This window comes from Otolemur garnettii, unplaced genomic scaffold, assembly GCF_000181295.1.
Source record: "Otolemur garnettii isolate 467f Iridium unplaced genomic scaffold, OtoGar3 scaffold00048, whole genome shotgun sequence".
Classification (NCBI taxonomy): Eukaryota; Metazoa; Chordata; class Mammalia; order Primates; family Galagidae; genus Otolemur; species Otolemur garnettii.
In genome coordinates, this window is record NW_003852443.1 from 509786 (window position 1) to 515785 (window position 6000).

Sequence of the window (6000 nt, forward strand, 5' to 3'; positions counted from 1 at the left end):
GGAAGACCAGAAGTGGGTGGCTATGAGGAAAAAAGGAATAAACCAGGATGGGTAGGCTAGCACCTTCTGGAAGGAGCCAATAGCTCAGATCATAGAGATGAGTTGGGACATGAAGTAAGGCAACTTTCAACTGATGTTGGTCAGGCCTGATACTCTGTATTAAAACTAGACTTACAATGAGTGTTTCCAAGGCCAGTGTTACCTTTTGTGGACCTGCATAGTGGGAATTGGATGGGATAGTGCCTGGGAAAGGGGGTAAAAGGAAATAAGAAGGTCCATATCCTCTGTTAACTGGCTGGAGGGATCAGGGCTTAGCTCTTTCAGGCATGGAGAATCATCTGGGCAGAGAAGTAGATAATGAAGTTGTACTTAATACTTACTCTCATATCCAGGATTGAAGTCCTCTTTCCCAGACCTTTCCGTACTTCTTGACCCTGCTTTTTCCTCCCATTTCTTACTTAGACTGAATCAGTCTGAGTATGGGGAGGGACACTATACCTATTTCTAAGCCTTATTAACTACTGGAGAAGAAATGCCTAACAGTGTTGATTAGATAAGACTTTTTCTGATTCAGGGAGTGGATGCAGCTGAACCTATAGGAAATAGGTTATCATTATTTAGGTTTGGAGTCATATGGAAATTGACAGATTCTCATTAACCCAATTACTTTTGTTTGTTTGTTTGTTTTTGTTTTATTAAATCATCACCGTGTACATTAATGCAGTCATGGGGTACAATGTGTTGGTTTTATATACAATTTCAAATATTTTCATCAAACTGGTTAACAGAGCCTTCATGGTATTTTCTTAGTTTTTGTGTTAAGACATTAATATTCTATGTTTAGTAAGTTTCACAATTACTTTTCTTACGGGGTTCTATAATGAGACCTATGGTTTGCATTTGGGAAGGGCATCTTTCTTACATGGGATATAGTTTGTAGCCATGAAACAAAGGCAGTCAATTAGCCATGGAGGGTTGTAGCTCCCACTCTCTGGTTGATTTGCACGGAATGAATGGGCTGACTTAATTGATCAGCTACAGACAAGTATCAGCAAATAGATACGAGGACTCACAAAATAGGTTCTTCATTTTCTGGTGGTATCAGCAAGTCTGGAACTTTTCCTGTATCTGTAGCCATCTACTCTGCTTTGCCACTTGTTATACTGAGTCCATTCTCTTTGCTCTTATTTGGGCTGATACATCCTATACAATGGAGCCCGCTGTGTTCAAAGATTTTGATTCTACAATTCTCTTCCTTATTAAAATTTTTCTTTTGCCTACAAGATCATTGCCAACAATACACCAACATGTTTTCTGTTTCTAAAATAACCTTCTCAGACTTTATATCCTTCTCCAGGTATCACTCACATTTTTCTTATCCCCTTTTTATTTTAACACATTTCTTCATTTTTCTTAACCCCTTTTCAAAAGGGTTATCTCAATTTACACTTCTACTTCTTCAACCCAACTTTCTCTTAAACTACAAAAGATTTTTATATTCTCCATTACCCTAGAACCACTCTTGCTAAGGTCATTAATAGCTTTCAAATTGCTGAAATCAATAGCCAGACTTCTGTCCTCACCTTACCCGACTTTATCAGCATCATTTGACAACAATTAGTCCCTGTATCTTGAATGCTCTCTTTCCTCGACTTAGGATACTATTCTCTTCTGGCTTTACCCCTCAGTGTTCACATCTTCTTAGCATTCCTTGCTTTTATTCCCTTTTCTTACCTGTTCCTCCTCATTCCTTCTCTAACTATACTCATTCACTAGGTCATTTCATCCCATCCTAGGACTTTGATTTCTATCTATTCCTATAAGTTCTAGACTCATTTGAAAACTCTCTTTTTCAAAATCTCCTCTGGGGGTTCAGATATATACCTTATGCTCTGAACAGAAATCCTTCACCCAAAGCTATTTCTTCCCCAGTGTTTCTTTACCTGAATAGTTGAATCACAGTTCTTGATAGGATTTTTGAGATTTGGCTTTTGGCTGGCTCTATGACCTATACTGCTTTTTCTTACTCTTCTTCTTGACTCACTGTGCTAGCCATACTGACCTCTCTGCTGTTCCCTTTGACATGTCAGGCATACTCCCATCTCAAGTCCTTCACACTTGCTATTTCGATTCTTTGGAATGTGTTTTGCCAGATCTTCATGTAGCTCACTCCTTTATCCCATTCTGGTCTCTGCTCAAACCTCGTCTCTTCAGAAAAGAAAAAGCTCTTTCCTTTCCCTTCCTTTCTCTTCTGTTCCTTCCTTCCTTTCTTTTCCTTCCTTCTTTTTGAGACAGGATCTTACTCTGTCACCTGGGCTAGAGTGAAGTGAGGCATAGCTCACTGTAACATCAAACTCCTAGGCTCAATCAATCCTCTTGCTTCAGGTTTCCAGAAGGCTGAAACTATATATGTGTGCCGCCATACCTGGGTAATTATTATTATTATTTTTCATAGGGAGAAGGTCTTGCTATGTTGCCCAGGCTGGTCTCAACCCCCTGGCAGTCCTTCTGCCTTGGCCTCCCAAAGTGCCATAATTATAGGTGTGAGCCACTGAACTCTGTCAGAAAATCTTTTCTTTTTCACCCTAAAAGTAAAATCTCTCCCACGTAATTACACATTTTATTTCTGTTGTATTTCTCTTTGGAATAGTTGTCATTGCCTGACATTGTGTTATTTATATTTGTCTATTTACTTATTGCTTGTCTTTCTTAATAGAAAGAAAACTGTGAGGGGGCAAGAATTTTTGTTTCCAGATCTATTACCAGCAGTAGAGCAGTGCCTAACACACAAAAAGGAACTCAATATATATTTGTTGACTGGTCAAATAAGTGAATCAATTGTGTATTAAATTAAATTCTCTTGGGATAAGAACAAATCATTTTGTGTCAGAAGGATATGATATATTTTCTAGATTATTAGAAAAATTTGAAAGCATAATATGAGAAAGTCATATTTTAGGCATCGTTAGGTTTCACTCAGCTGTTATATTTGATATGTCCTCTTAAGTAAACTTCCAGGCCATGTGGCAAATTGTTCTTTACCTTATCCTAATGATTAATCTAGTATTTGAAATCAAATAAACCTTAATTTTCCCTTGTTTTCTCAGAATTTGACTTCATAATACACTCAATAATTTTTCTCCTCCCCTTCCTTCTTCTGCCCACTTTTCATCATAATAATGATACGTAAAATACAAAGGAGGGAGTGAGAGCCATTACTTAGACTCTGGTGACACATTCCACGTTCTACATCAGTGCATAGGTTTGAAATGGAATACAAGATGAGCTGTATTTCTCCCAAACTGACTAATATGTTGAGCTAATCTGAGAAAAATGATTTGGTGCATAACTCCAAAGGTTAGCTAACAAAACAAATGGTTGAAATAGTTTTTTATTTTTCACATTAAGATGTCACTTTAAAAACTAATGCTATACATAATAAAATTCTGAGTTTGCAGGCTTATCTTTTTCATGAAAATCTGAAACCTGAACCATTTATTTCTACAACTGTAAACATAAATTGCCAGGGCACGTAATATGTTAGCGATTAGAAATCACTAACATTTTTCTTTGAATAAGGGCTCTTGCACCTTTGAGAAAATGTATCTCTTCTTTGTTTTCTCTGATAGTGAGGAATGGTGACAGGAGAATTAAAGCACATGGTGAGAGGGCAAATCTACCTTGGTGACAAAATATCATAGAATTCTATGTAAAGACATACCCCCAAATGAGTGCATCCCAAAACCAGTGATAACTTACTAAGATCTGTAGTTTTGTCCTGCGGTCCCCAACCTCAGGTCTGCAGCCTGTTAGAAGCCAGGAGGCAGAGCTCTGCCCACCTCCAGCCCCAACTACTTCCTCCGTGGAAAAATTGTCCTCCATGAAATTTAGGGAGAATGGGGTGCACAGCAGGAAGTGAGCAGTAGGTGATGAAGCCAGAAGCAGCAGCTTCATCTGTGTTTACCTGTTGACAGCTGCTTCCTATCACTGTTACCACCTGAGCTACACTTTTCCCTTTGCTTCCCACTCATCCCCTTCCTGTTTGTGGAAAAATCATTGTCTTTCATGAAACCAGTCTCTGGTGCCAAAAAAGGTTGGGAACTGCTGGTGAGTCCATTGCCTTCAGCCCGTCGATTTCCTGGTTTTGATGATGAACTTGAGTTTTGTAAGCTGTTACTGTTGGAGGAAGCTGGTTGATGATGCAAGAGACCTCTCTGTACTATTTTGGCAACTTTTTTGTGATTCTATAATTATTTCAAAATAAAAAAAATTTAAATACAGGGAAAAAAGCAGTGCAAGCATTATCAAAACAGAATATGGTAAAAGTGTTTGCAACAGAAAACCAACAACTTGTTATTTAGTGTTTACATTTCTATAATTTGTACTGTCAGATTTATGAGGGCACGAATTTGTTTCCAAATTAAATAGCAGACACTGAATAATGTAATATAAAATTGATTTCATTTATCAGCTTAGCTGGGTAGTGTTAGAGAAGCCAGACTGATATATAACTTCTAATCAAAGGAAAAACCCCCAACTGCCTGTTTGAATGACTTACATGGTAATAAATACTCAGTCCAGGCAAAATTTCTTTGATGTTCCTAAGCAACAGTGGTCCTCTGGTGACTTCATTATGATCATGTTAGTGTGTGTTTTTACTCAAGGGTAGTTTGAGAAGCAAATTATAACTGTTATGAACACTGGAATTACAAAGGAAAATCCCAAATATCATATTATTTTGATATTATAAATAGTTCTACACATATCAAAGTAGATGAGGTTTAAAACAAAATCTAGGGGTTTGGGGATCTTTTGGTGTGTAGTAATTTATGAGCTTCCTAACCTTAGGCTGGGGATATATTTGTAATTTACTTCATTTCTTGTCATTCATTTCAAGCTAGAAAGACTCTCAGGTTACACTTTCGAGGTTTCCCAGGTGTAATAGCTTATGATGTGTTTGTGATTCTGGTGATGACTCCACATATTAAAACCACAGCTCTCATGATATTTTTACTGGATCTGGTACTGTTAACTAAAATAGGGAATGGTAGTTTCCTGCTTACAAAAATACTTCCTATAATTTAGCAGTTGACACTCATAAAAATTCCAATCTTATAATAAAATATATGCTATCCATGTCTATGTAAAGCACCTTGCTTTCTAGTGATAAACACCACAAATAGTAAAATGCTAACCAAGTACAGTTTAAATACCAACAAAATACAGTTATGTACCACAAACAACGTGTGTATAGGATTGCAGTCCTAAAAGATTATAATATATTTTTATGGTATCTCTTCTATGTTTGGATATACAAATACCTACCACTGTGTTACAATTGCCTGCAGTTTTCAGTACAGTAATATGCTGTACAGTTTTGTTGTATAGTAGCCATAGGCTATGCTTAGATAGAGTAGGTGTGTCCCAGGTTTGTGTAAATACACTGTGTGATGTTCACAGAAAGATGAAATCCTCTAATGGCACATTTCTCAGAACGTATCCCTGTCAGTCATTGAGTGATGCGTGACTGTAATAGTCTTCAGGAACATCAGAACTTCACACTCAAGAAGTTTTATCTTCTTTAAGAGTGTTATTTTAGAGGTTTGTATATATATCTGCCATTGTTTAAAATATTTTGGCCTAGTCTATGGAAATCATTTTCCCCTCCTTTTTTATATTTTGTAAAAATATATAACATAAGATATATTGCCTTAATAAAAATTTAAAGCTACTCTATAGTATTGTTAACTATAGGCCCAGTGTTGTACAGTAAATCTCTGGAACTATTTCATTTTATGTGACTGAAACTTTAGGCCCATTGAACAGTGTATTAATTAGGGTTCTTCAAATACATAGGACTGATTAAGGGGATTGGATCAGGCAATTATGGAGGCTAAGTTCCAAGATCTGAAGGTAGCAAGCTGGAGATCCAGGAGAGCTGATGTGTATTTACTGTCCGAGTTTAAAGACCTGAAAACCCAAATTTTTATTATTTTTCTT